Here is a 14,403-nt window from a genome sequence, read left to right as displayed (position 1 = left end):
ATGTCAGTTTTATAGATACAACCCATAGTATAACTAGCATATGTTTTATTTCCCCTTGGAAAGTCTTGCAATGTGGATGCTAACGCTTCTGGTGGGGTGCCAGAGATCTCCTCCAGTGAATGTCTGTTGCAGAAGACAAAGGGCCTAATTCAGACCTGATCGCACCTCTGCGAATTTGCAGAGGTTTGCAATCGGATAGTCGCCGCCCAGACAAAGTGAAATACCGCCCCGGGCAAGTCTGCATATGCCGTGCAAAAAGATTTGCAAACGCCGGTCAGCTGCAAATCTGTTCGCAGCTCACTCACCATTGTATGATTTTTTCAGTCTGTGCAGTCTGTGCGTAGCCCAGGATTTACTCCTACAGTGCGAAAGAAACAGGTCTAGCAATAAAAAAAGACGCAGGATTTTTTAGCAGTTTGGCCTCTCGTTTGCGTATTACAATACATACGCATGCGCAGTCATTCGATAATCTGACGCTGTGCGATTTCGCACAACAGCGATCAGGTCTGAATTATGCCCGCAGTAAAAAACTAAACATTGGAATATGCATCTACACAAATGTTCAGGGTTTTATATATTAAGTGCAATTCATATTAGTGGTTCACACTTTTCTTAAAGTCATCAAGCTTATGAACATAAAGAAAGGTCAGAAAGGAGAACAGGCTATATAATATGGTCATCACGCATTGGTGTACTACTCATGAACAATCAGGCAGCACTCAATTGATAAGTTGTCCAATTTGTTCATGATTGATATTTTAGGCAACATACTGTTTATCATAACCCTTGTGCATACTTGCCTGCAGAGCCGGACTGCCCATCTGGCACTTCTGGCATATGCCAGAAGGGCCAATGGTCTTGTGGGCCGGTCCAGCCCCACAGAGAGACGGGAAGGCCACACGCAGCGCAGCCTCTGGCTCTCTGGTCCCCCCACTGCCCAAAGCATGCGTCTCCAAGGAAATGGGGGCGTGCCACGAGTCCATGCCCTCGTGACTTGTGGAATGCTCCTTTGCGCTGTGTCCGTGTGCCCCCTCTGCCATGTGCGCGTCTCTCACGTCAAACGCACCAGGGATGCTAGGGCTGAATTGTGGCCCCAGTCCGTCCCTTCTTGCCTGCTCGCTTGGCAATGTCTGGGAGCCTGCTGAATTTCAGCAAGCTACCCTGGACTCATGGTAGTGTAAGAACAGCCTCCTGGATCCTGCCCACTTTCTTAATGAAATAGGTGCTTAGGGGCAGGAACGGTATTAAGGGTGAGGGCGCCCCTAGGCACAACAGTAACGACTATCCCCTGCCTGTATAATTGTATTATTATTTTTTTTAATGAGTTATAAGCTCTCATTTGATAATAGATACGAAGTTTGTTGTGAGGGCTGTGCTTACACCTTTTGTTTAAAATGAGTAGCTATGGAGAATAAAGGGTTCCACTGGCCCTATTGTTACGTGTGTGTCTAAGTTTGATAATAGTCAATTAAAAGCCACTAACCATGACTTTTTCAAATTTTGAAAATACATATTTACTAAGTAGGACTGCTTACAGGGGCAGTATGTGCATGTCTTAGCGGTTTACACTCCATTCAATATGGCATATGGTACAGCACAGTGGATATAGTTTGCAGTTACTGGTACTTTTTGGGCTGACAATACCAACATAAGCATCCAAGTGCCGTCCCCAAACAAATGCCGCCCTAGGCAGGTGCCTCATGTGCCTACTGGGAAATTCACCACTGCTTAGGGGGTTTAGGGGCACTGAGATGATATGTGATGAATCATGAAATCATGTCGCCGTCCCACTTCCCATATGATCATTGGCACAAAGCATGACATTGAGCAGGAGCATGATTATGCCGTTTACTGTATCAGGTCTTCCTGCACCTTCCAACTTGACCTCCAGCCTTGGATTCTCCCGGAGGAATAAAGTAAACTGTTGCTTAGTATGCTTAACTGTACCAAATTTCAGCCATTAAAAGGAACAGTACTTATTAGGTTGAGGATATGGTTTGCAGCATTGTGCATAAGGGCTTGGTCAATGTATGTATGAACCCAAAGAACAATGGAATATTGGGTTTGCATTTCATTTATTTTTGTTGGTAAAGCCCTAGACCAGTGGTTCCCAAACATGGTCCTCAAGGCATCCCAACAGTCCAGATTTTAGGGTATACCTGCTTGTGCACAGATGGTACAATCAAACTGAGTGAGGTACTAATTAAGTCATCTGTGCCTAAGTATTGATATCATTAAAACTGGACTGATGGGGAGCCTTGAGGACCGCGTTTGAAAACCACTGCCCTAGACACGTGCTGGGTAGGGTTCCGGTATGAATGGTCGACCATGTTATGGTCGACAGTCATTAGGTCGACCACTATTGGTCGACATTGACATGGTCGACATGGAAACATGGTCGACACCTGAAAATGGTCGACACATGAAAGGTCGACATGAAAAGGTCGACATGATTTTTTTACTTTTTTTTGTGTCGTTTTTTGCGTAAAGTGACTGGGAACCCCAATTAGTGCACCGCGTCCCCTCGCATAGCTCGCTTCGCTCGCCATGCTTCGGGCATGGTGCCTTCGCTCCGCTACCGCTTCGCTCGGCACAGATTACCGTTCCAATCGTAGTCCACGTGGATGTAAAGTATGGAAAAGTTCCCCAAAAGAAAAAAAAGTAAAAAAAACTCATGTCGACCTTTTCATGTGTCGACCTTTCATGTGTCGACCATGTGTCCATGACGACCATGTCAATGTCGACCAATAGTGGTCGACCTAATGACTGTCGACCATGTGAACGGATACCGCTGGGTAGACCTACCGTAGAGTAGCTAAAGCAGGATCTCCCCACACAGGGCCTGGTAAAGCCCTGGACACAGTCCCAATTTGGTCACTACTGACCGATATTCCGGGACTGCACATGCGCCATGCAATAGTGATGCCGCTGCAGTCGCAGTACCATATTTGCCATAGCCTGATTGTCCAACATATTTTAACGGAACTAGATTGGGAATTGGCTACAATTTTACATTTACTTTGCTTTAAATATTATTGTCTTTTCTTGATCTGAACAGTTAAACAGCAGTGTTGAGAAAAGATGTACCGCCTTCTGTAATATGAACAAAACAGACTCATAGTGGAAAAGCCATTATTAAATCAAGATTAGTGTAGCAAAAAATGTCTGGTTTACTTGAGGCTGTATCAGATAAATCTAGTGTGGAATATCTTCAGAGAGATCTTGTAAATATACTTAAAAGCATTTCGCTAACACTATGACGTTGAAACTGCTTACATCCAAGTCTGTAGAATATTACAATTCCTTTAAGAGTTTACGCTGTAATTGTAGCACCGAAGCACTAATATGATTTGTTCTACAACAGTGCACAAAGTAGACTTGTGTACTTCAAAAGTTATACAGCACTAAGCTGTAAGTTTGTGTTAAGTTGTTTGTTTTCCCTGGGTCCAATCCAATTCTCACAAGTGTGAAAGTGGAACCCAGCTTTGAGCAGGATCTGAGAGGTTTAAGAGACACTTCAGGCCATAGACAGTGGAGAGAGAAGAGACACTCTGTCAGGAAGCTGTATACGTATATATGGGACCTGTTTATATTATCTGAGGATATTAGCAGAGTTTGGAGAAAAAAGAGAATTAGAGGAGGGAGAGAGGAAGACAGGGATGCAAGTGCACTTGCAGGATTCATGCAGAATTTATTAGGATGTTCGTGCACAGAATTTGCGCCAGTAATTTCAGACCTGACCTGAGGTCCGAGAGATGGATTAAGGCTGTTCATTTGTAAAAGGAGTAAAGTATGGGTGTGGAAAATCACTTTAGCTTTGCCTTTGCAGCTGTGTTGGGTTTTGGTTAATACATAATGTTTGAAAAAAGTGTAATTAACAAACATGACAGGCAAAAAGTATGTGCCTTGGAACTTGCAACAATATAGCAAACATCAATGTGTTATATATAAATAAGGTTGAATGACAGAACGTAATTGGATATTTGTAGGCCCCATCACACAATTGTGTCAGGGTTCTCATGTGTGAGGAGCTAAGAATGAAGAAAACACAAATATAAATAGGGGCTTTGAAAAGACCCCTTCCCCCAACTATGAGCCCCAGAAAGAAGAATAAGGGGTATATTTACTAAAGGTCGATTACAGTCAAAGAAAATCGATGTTGTGTTTCCAGGGCTAAAACACACATTTACTAACATGTAAAGATTAATATAAAAAATCATCTGTTAGTAAATGTGTGTTTAGCCCTGGATACACAACATCAATTTAGATTGATTGTAATTGACCTTTAGTAAATATACTTTCTGGGACTCATTTAATGCTAGACATGAAAGATGCCCAACTGCATGCACACTTCTATCTATCTATCTATCTATCTATCTATCTATCTATCTATCTATCTATCTATCTATCTATCTATATGTAATATATATATATATACATACATACATACATACATATATAATATTGCAGATTTCAAATTATTTCAAATTGATAAATAAATCTATGAGAATCGACCATTAGTGAATATACCCCTAAGAGTACAAAGGATCACTGGCTCTGCATGACATTTTCATACCTCTGTGTACGTAATCTCTATTTGTTCCTCACACCACCTAAATGAAGGTGGCTCATAAGGGAATGTTGCGGAAAATATCTTGAACTTTCTTTGTCCGTTGTAACCAGCTTCCATGGCAACCAACAATAGACAGTGTTCTTCTTGTTTCCTTGGTAATTAAGCAATAAGCAAAAATTGTGCCCTCCGCTTTATTTAGAACTTAATTATCACAATAACTTGGACATGCTGGCCAATGCCTTACATGAGCCGGGAACATGTTGCTGATGAGCTGTAGGACTCTTTGTACCCACAACACATGAGATTATCCAAACTTCTCAACACTTCAAGGGGTTACGTAAAAGGATATTAAAAAATGCACTGAAAATGGCTAAAATAGTATTTTACTGGGATTAGGGGATTGTTTATTAAACCTTCTAAAGAAAGAAATCAGAGGCGTAACTAGGGTTTTCGGAGCCCAGGGCAAGATGGAAAATGGCGCGCCCCCCCAAAAAAAACACACACACACAAAAAGAAGCATGTGCGCGCACCGAAGGCGTGCGTGGCGAAAAATGGGCGTGGCCACACACCAGAAGGGGTGTGGCTACGCTCCAGAAGGGGTGTGGCCACTGAAAATGGTCCACAGTGCCAGTTACATTGCCCCACAGTGCCGGATACATGCCCCACAGTGCCAGTTACATTGCCCCACAGTGCCGGATACATGCCCCACGGTGCCGGATACATTGCCCCACAGTGCCGTATACATTGCCCCACAGTGCCAGATACATGCCCCACAGTGCCAGATAGATGACCCACTCAGTGCCAGTTACATTGCCCCACAGTGCCAGTTACATTGCCCCACAGTGCCAGTTATATTGCCCCACAGTGCCAGTTACATGCCCCACAGTGCCAGATACATTGCCCCACAGTGCCAGATACATGCCCCACTCAGTGCCAGATACATGCCCCACAGTGCCAGTTACATTGCCCCACAGTGCCGGATACATGCCCCACAGTGCCGGATACATTGCCCCACAGTGCCAGATACATGCCCCACTCAGTGCCAGATACATGCCCCACAGTGCCAGTTACATTGCCCCACAGTGCCGGATACAATGCCCCACAGTGCCGGATACATGCCCCACAGTGCCAGATACATTGCCCCACAGTGCCAGATACATGCCCCACTCAGTGCCAGTTACATTGCCCCACAGTGCTGGAAACAATGCCCCACAGTGCCAGCTACATTGCCCCACAGTGCCAGATACATTGCCCCACAGTGCCAGTTACATTGCCCCACAGTGCCAGTTACATTGCCCCACAGTGCCAGTTACATTGCCCCACAGTGCCAGATACATTGCCCCACAGTGCCAGTTACATTGCCCCACAGTGCCAGATACATTGCCCCACAGTGCCGGATACAATGCCCCACAGTGCCGGATACATGCCCCACAGTGCCAGTTACATTGCCCCACAGTGCCGGATACAATGCCCCACAGTGCCGGATACATGCCCCACAGTGCCAGATACATTGCCCCACAGTGCCAGATACATGACCCACTCAGTGCCAGTTACATTGCCCCACAGTGCCGGATACAATGCCCCACAGTGCCGGATACATGCCCCACAGTGCCAGATACATTGCCCCACAGTGCCAGATACATGCCCCACTCAGTGCCAGATACATGCCCCACAGTGCCAGTTACATTACCCCACAGTGCCGGATACAATGCCCCACAGTGCCGGATACATGCCCCACAGTGCCAGATACATTGCCCCACAGTGCCAGATACATGCCCCACTTAGTGCCAGTTACATTGCCCCACAGTGCCGGATACAATGCCCCACAGTGCCAGTTACATTGCCCCACAGTGCCAGATACATTGCCCCACAGTGCCAGTTACATTGCCCCACAGTGCCAGATACATTGCCCCACAGTGCCAGTTACATTGCCCCACAGTGCCAGATACATTGCCCCACAGTGCCAGTTACATTGCCCCACAGTGCCAGATACATGCCACACAGTGCCAGGCCCCACTTGGTGCCAGAAACTTGCCCCACTGTGCCGCTGGACCCCCCCGTGCCGCCGGACCCCCCCCCCCCCCCGTCACTCACCGGCCGCTGGCTTGTTGTTATGTGAGGGGAGGAGAGCGCAGCGCAGCGCCTCTCCTTCCCCTCACCGCTCCAGGTCCCGGCGGCTGTCTGGCGCCGGTTCGCTAGCCAATCAAAGTTCGCGGACCGGCAGCCAATCAGGAGCCGGTCCGCAAGCTCTGATTGGCTAGCGCCGGAGACCGGACACAGCAGCGCTGCTAGTGCTGGCAGCGGCGGTGAGGGGAGGGAGAGACGCTGCGCTCTCCTCCCCTCACATTTAGGGTTGACGGGGGCGAGTGGGGCATGATGCCCTGGACGCCGGCGTCGCCCCCCTCTCCTGGGCCTGCCAAGGCGCCCAGGGCACGTGCCCCACTCGCCCTACCCTAGATACGCCTCTGAAAGCAATTGGAAGTGTTGCCTATGGCAACCAATCAGATTCTTGCTATCATTTTAAAGAATGTACTAGATAAATCATACCTCCCAACTGTCCCGACTTTCGCGGGACAGTCCCGTTTTTTTGGGACTGTCCCACCCGTGGGCTGCAGTGTCCCGCGTTGGGGATGGGGGGGGGGGGGGGGGGAAGCAGTTGGGAGGCTCCTGCACAGCGTCTATTCAGTGGAGACAGGAGGAGAGGGGGCATGCCAGCAGCTCACAGAGCGCTGGGCATGCCCCCTCAGTGATGAAAACGGGGGCGTAGCTTGCGACCGCTGGCACTCCCATGAAGCCACGCCCCCTTTTCAGGCAGCCACGCGCAGATGTCCCTCCTGCCACTGAACAAAAGTTGGGAGGTATGGATAAATGATAGCTAGAATCTATTTGTTTGCCATGGGTACCACCTCACTAATCATCTTTAGAAGCTTTCTTAACTCCCCCCAACGCTATTTTTTAATACATATGTTATTGCAGACTGCCTTGGAGGGATCCAATATCAAACTGATGCCAGGCTGGGAATTATAAAGCAATCAGGGAGTTTGGTAGGCGCTTGGACAGGCTGTTTATAGTAAACGTTTTTTATTGCCTCATACAAAAAGGCTCATAACATCCATTGAATCACTTACTAGCAATAAAAGGAAAGTGGACACTCTCCCTGTAAATTAAATGTCCTTGACATAACCTGGGGAACATGATTTAGCTGAGGAAGGTATGAATTATACAGTATACTGTCTAGCGGCGGTTCCTACCTTGTGATGGTAGGGGAACTGCCACTACCCGTGCATGCACTGAGATGGGAAAGGAGGAGAGGAGACAGTCAGCCCGCTAGCCGGATCCAGGCACCTGCGCATTGAATCTCGCAGGTGCCAGGACTGGGGGCACGCGTACCAGCAGCATAGTCTTACATAGTCTTGCATAGTTGGTGTGGTTGAAAAAAGACAAAATGTCTATCGCGTTCAACCTGTATTATAAAATTTAATATAATTTAGATGCTGTAACCTTTGATATTTCTATCAGTTAGGAATTTATCTAATCCATTTTTAAACTTATTTAGTGAGTCCACCATTACTACCTCCTCTGGTAGAGAATTCCAAGAACCCTTTCCTACGTTGTGTATGAATTTTTTTTTCTTCTAACCTCAGGGGGTGTCGTTGTGTTCTGTGTAGCATTTTTTTGATAAACCGATCATCTGATAAATCCTTGTATTGTCCCTTAATTAATGTATTTAAAAATATTAATAATATCCTCTCTCAGCCGCCTCTTTTCCAGGGTAAACATATCTAACCTTGTAAGTCTTTCCTCATAATTCAGTGCCTCTAACCCCTAAACCAGTTTGGTGGCTCGCCTCTGAATCCTTTCTAGTTCCAAGATATCTTTTTTCTTCTATACACAATATTCCAGGTGCGGATGTACCAGTGATTTATACAGTGGCAGGATTACACTCTCATCTTGTCTCCAGTCCCCGTTTTATGCATGCTTATACCTTATTTGCTTTTGTTGCTGCATTTTGACATTGCGTACTGCTACTAAGTCTATTATCGATGAGCACACCCAAATCCTTCTCATCCACCGTTATCCCTACATTTTCGCCATTTAGTTTATATGCTGCCCGATTATTCTTAATCCCAAAGTGCATAACTTTACATTTTTCTATATTGAACCTCATTCTCCATTTGTCTGCCCAGACCTCCAGTCTGGATAAGTCATTCCGTAGAGACTCAACATCCTTATCTGAATTAATTACTCAACACAGTTTAGTGTCGTCTGCGAAAATTGACACTGTGCTTTCTAGGCCCACTCCTAGGTCATTAATGAATATGTTAAACTGCAATGGCCCGAGTACTGAACCCTGTGGTATTCCACTAAGCACTGAGGCCCATTCAGAGAACTTCCCATTAATCACCTCTCGCTGTTCCCTGTTGTACAGCCAATTACTTACCCAGGTCCAAATAGTGTTACCCACCCCAAGCGCTCTCAATTTGAAAATTAGTCTCTTATGTGGCATAGTGTCAAAGGCCTTAGCAAAGTCCAGAAAGACCACATCCACTGCTTTACCCTGATCAATATTTTAGCTCACTTTTTCATAGAAGCTTATTAAGTTAGTTTGACATGACCTGTCCTTCACAAAACCATGTTGGTTTCTATTAATAACCTTGGAGGTATCTAAGTACGCTAGTATACTATCCCTTAATATACTTTCCAGTATTTTCCCAACTATAGATGTCAAACTTACTGGTCTTAAGTTGCAGGGATGAGTTTTATTTCCCTTTTTAAATATTGGCTGTACGCCAGTCCTTCGGTATAATTTCTGATGTCATTGACTCACTAAAAATCAAATATAGGGGCCTTGATAGCTCTGAGTTAAGTTTCATAAGAACCCTGGGGTGTAGTCCATGCGGCCCGGGAGATTTATTTATCTTAATTTGACTTTGTCTCTCCCGTATTACTTCCTTGTTTAACCATGTACTTAGCAACGGGTCATTTTTATTGCTGATGTTGTGCACTACTCACGTCAACTGGTCCTCTCTAGTGAATACTGATGAAAAGAATTTATTCAAAAAAATCAGCTTTTTCACTATCATCATTAATCAAGACATCCAACTCGCCCTTTAGTGGTCCAATATTTTCCAGACTGCGCATGCTTCCATGGACTGGATCGGTTGCAACCCATAGAAGCCGGCTAGGGCTGATGAGGCAGGGAGTGGCTTCCTACAGGAAGCCAGCTCTCTGCTAATTGCAGCCCAGTCTGGCAGTACCAGAGGGAGGAAACACCTCCCAATGGAACTGCCTGTAGTGTCTGTGACTGACAGGTAGGACTTCTAATAGGAAGTCACTGCCAGACACAGTGAAGACAGTCAGTCACGGACTGCATCTGGCTTCACTGGCATTGAGCTGGGTGGCGGATTTTACCTTGCGGGGCTGCAGTCCTGCAGCCCACAGGTAACATCCGCCACCAGGGTCGGACTGGCCCACATGGGTACCAGGGAAACCACCGATAGGCCCCACTGTCCGAGGGCCCACTCCTTCCTCTAGGTAACAGGTTCCAGACTGTGCACTTGTATTATACATGGTAGATATGTTGCATTACACTGCACTAAACTATTGTGTATTTCAAGCCTCTGTGAAGGCTGGCCACACTCCCGTTGTAGGCTGGCCACACCCCTAAGTATGGGCCCCTATAACGGCATTCCCCCGGTGGGCCCTTTATGCCCCAGTCCGACTCTGTCCACCACTGATAGTGTCAGTGACTGGGCTGACATGGCTGTACACACTACACACTGTGTCTAGTGGATGGGGTAGGGTATGGGGTATTAAATGTTAAGAGGCCCAAAAAATATAAATCTATCCCTCATCACAGGATTGACGTTGAATGACATTAGTTATTCTCATACTGTAAATCCTTCAATGCACATTGCATCAGTATATTGGAAATATGCATATTTTATGAGACAGGCCTTAAATAGGTGCATGACTCCATTCAGCAGTTTCATAGTTAATTTCTCTGATATTTGCAGATGATTAGCTCTACTAAGATGTGCATTTAAAAGTGCCTTAATTAAAGCAAATGTTTCTTTTATCGCCTCCATAAAAACTGTTTATTTAACCATTACCTAACACTTAAAAATCAGGGATCATTTTTGGGGTTCTTTTTGCATGATTTCAGCAAGTCAGTATATTTGCATTCATAGACGCACCTTGTCTGAGTAAATGGAGAAGCACTGCAAGCACTGTGTGTCTGATTCCGAGATGTATGGAAACCCAATGGCTTACGTACATCACCGCTGTTTGATTGACTGCACATGAGCCGGACCTGTTCTGCTAGATCGCATGCAGTACCCCCAAGTCGCAGCATGAGGGAGAAATGTCACAGCCGCTGGGATTTGTATTTAGATGCCTGCTAGAGCTGCCGGAGATTCGCTGGTCGTGTACAAACAGACAAACATCGGAAATGCATCAGTCGATCATTAACTTTCTGAGTAACTGTACAGCCGCGCCGCATGGCTGTCAGAAGTTAGACACCGGGGCCACGTGTATTGTCGCAGTCACAAGCTGGGATATGCCCCAGAAACTGTTGCGACACGCCTGAGTCACCATTCACCATACTGCACACACACACTCCCTGTCAGTCACTTTGCAAATAAGTCCTCGCTGTGACCGGTGTCGCAATACCATCGCAGCACATGCGTAAGGCAAAAAGCCGCTCCAATGCGCACAATGGGGGTCATTCCGAGTTGATCGCACGCTGCCGATTTTCGCTGCGATCAGGTCTCTACTGTGCAGGTGTATGCACCGCAATGCGCACGCGCATCGTACGGGTACAATGCGGATTGTATCTGGGCGTTGGATTTAACAAAGAATCCATACGCACAGCCAATCGCAAAGAGACTGACAGTAAGAGGGCGTTTATGGGTGTCAACTGACCGTTTTCTGGGAGTGTTAGGGAAAACGTAGGTGTGTCCGGGTGTTTGGAGGGCGGGTGTGAGTTGTCAGTTCTGGCACGAAAAAGACTGAAGTGATTACAAGGGCTGATTAAGTTCAGACCTACTCTGAAACTGCACAAAATGTTTTTGTAGAGCTCGGCTGCACAGGCGTTCGCACACTTGCAAAGCGAAAATACACTCCCCCGTGGGCGGCGACTATGCGTTTGCACGGCTGCTAAAAACAGCTAGCGAGCGATCAACTCGGAATGAGGGCCAATGTCACCATTCCATCCAGCTCTGAATCAGGCACTGTAATTGTTAGGTGTCACTTTTGTGCGTCTTTATTATATTGGCTGAAGTGCGGATAGAAACACATCTCTGACATAAGTGATCTGCCGACAGTAAAGGGCTGTGCTCCTCCTGTGTAGGCCCTCGTAAATGCAATCTTTCTAAACATCATCAAATAGATCCTGTTTAGTGCAAAAGTAGACCCACAATCAGTACCCCATTTGTACACCTGAAGATGCTTCTATTTTGAGCTTATTAGTAAACTTGTATTTGTCACAAAGAGCCGATGGGAGTGGAGATTGTCCAATTAGGAGTGTTTCCAAGTAGTGAGCTACCCAAATGCCTCTTTCTCCCACAAATCAAACTCATTTTTATATATCATCCAAAACTGAGTGGATGAGTTATCTGCCTTATACTGTACTTACTATACTAAACTATACTTACAATTGGAGCATTCCAGAGCCAACCAAGAACCTTTTATACTGCAAAACACATATTTATTTGGGTTGGGTATGAAATGGCAGCGGTTGGGATGCTGGGGGTCACATGACTGACCACGGCAACCTGATAGCGAGAATCCCATCACCAGACCTGGGTAAGTGTTCCTACCCCACCCACAACCACCTCTGGAAGTGTCGGCTAGGGCTAACCCTCCGAGGGTGTCGGCTACTGCTGGAGAAGGTCGGCTAAAGGTAACCCCCCCCCCAGTGCCTAACCCTCACCCCCCCTTCCCCATCCCGATACTCACCTCCATGATGTCGGATGTCGGTGTTCCAGAGCAGGTCTCCTGGAGGATGTCGGGATTCCGGCATCGGGATGCCGAACGCATCCCATTTATGCACACAGATACCAGTGCAATAGAAAAATTAAATTGTCAGACACATGCTGCGAAGACGTGATGTCCCCTTATTTATGACATAAATACTAGAGTCTGAGAAGCAGTGTCTTAGAAGAAAAATGTATATTAATCTCTAGGGGTTGGATCTAAAGGTATAGAAGAGCAGGCTCAGCTTTAAAGTGAATGTGTACTTTTCTGTCTCATAAGTAAGACCTCCATCTGCTCCTTTCTATCTACCATCATGAGCAAATATTTTCTAATCCGACAATAGACCTTGTAATGCCACATCCCTGCTGCTGATTCCTGACATCACAGCGGCATTTGCGTTGCCCGGCTCATTCATAAATGACTTCCACTACTGTGCAATGGCCGGCTAATGTCTGTTTCTCGTCTTGTGAGAGCCTGGAAATCTGCATATCAATAAAAGTGAATGCTTTCATTGTTATTGGCAGTGATTAATATCGCCGCTCTGCACAGTAGCGATTTATGTCTTTGTTTCATCCCTCTCCATCTGCTGGAAATAATCTCCTTATTGCTATTATTGTTATTTTCTGGATGCTGTGTAACAAGATGAGTTTATAAGATTGTTATCTCCGTGACTGGGTCATAACAAGTGAATACACAGAGCAGAAACCATGCTATATATACACAGAAAATATGCACCTGTTAGTGGATCTGCAAAGATCTTCATTGCCTATATATAGTTATAAAAATCCCAACCTGAACTAATGTATGCAGAGCTGTTCTGTATTTATGTAAAGAGATACAGATGTGTCCTCATGCATATAGCCTCATACACCATGTGGCGCGAGATGCCTGGTGCAAAGTGAGCAGCGCAGAACGGTGTAGCATCTTTTTTGCGTCTTTCGTTGGTATGTCTGTCTGAATTGCAATGCAATGTGATAAAGACGCACTGACTAATTTGATGTACAACACTTGTATATTTGTGTGTGACTGAGTCTGAATCTGTCTATGAAGCACTGCGGTACTTGGCATGAAACAAATCCACTGCAGCTGCATTGTAGCACTTTATATACCAATTTATACTCCGTTGCACACAGATGTATTCGTACAAGTGTCGCATATCAAATGAATCAATGCAGCCTTGTGAAGCAGTTTTGTCGCATCGCAGTGAGATAAAGATGCACAGTCAAGAGAAAAAGACACTTGGCGTTAACCAAATCCTACGGGACCTGGATCTCCGAGAAGGGAGGTTTGGCGCAACTGCAGCTATAGTGTATGAGTACACCTCTGTATAGTGCCTTGAAAAAGTATTTAACCCATCATATTTTCACATTGTGTTGCATTCAGTATTTGAAATATAATGGAGTAAAAAATTTTGGGAACTGATCCTAAAAATATTGAGTACCATGTCAAATTAAAAGAAGTATTTTAGGTTACAGGTCAAAAGGGGTATTAATCAGGGAAGTTACTGTAAGGCCAAATGAGAGTTTCAATGAGTTACAAAGATCAATGGCTTTGACCCACATTTGTCTACTCTACCGAGAGACTCGCTTTTATTCGGGTAGACCCCTGCACATCCCAGAAGAGTGGCCAGATATCCTGAAGTAAGCAGGATGAGGAGATTATACCGGCAGTATCGACTCCATATGTAGGGGATACGGCTAAATGTTGCAAAATTGCACCATTTAGCCCCGCTCTTTCCTCACAGATATGTGAATGATGGCATTTTTCAGTGACAGGGGTGGGGCCTCAGTAGCCAGCAGAGTCTCCTCTCCGGGCTTTAGTCCCGCTCTTTCCTCACAGATATGTGACTGATG

At 45.7% G+C, this 14,403-nt stretch overlaps 1 protein-coding gene across 1 annotated transcript in view; it reads left to right on the top strand.

Annotated features, from left to right (window-relative positions):
- CHRM1 (cholinergic receptor muscarinic 1) overlaps window positions 1-14,403 on the top strand; it is a 416,640-nt gene that overhangs the window by 281,537 nt on the left and 120,700 nt on the right. The window lies entirely within an intron of this gene.

Source organism: Pseudophryne corroboree, chromosome 11, assembly GCF_028390025.1.
Source record: "Pseudophryne corroboree isolate aPseCor3 chromosome 11, aPseCor3.hap2, whole genome shotgun sequence".
Classification (NCBI taxonomy): domain Eukaryota; kingdom Metazoa; phylum Chordata; class Amphibia; order Anura; family Myobatrachidae; genus Pseudophryne; species Pseudophryne corroboree.
The sequence above is the reverse complement of the archived record's forward strand: the minus strand, read 5'-3'. Positions and strand labels throughout refer to the sequence as shown.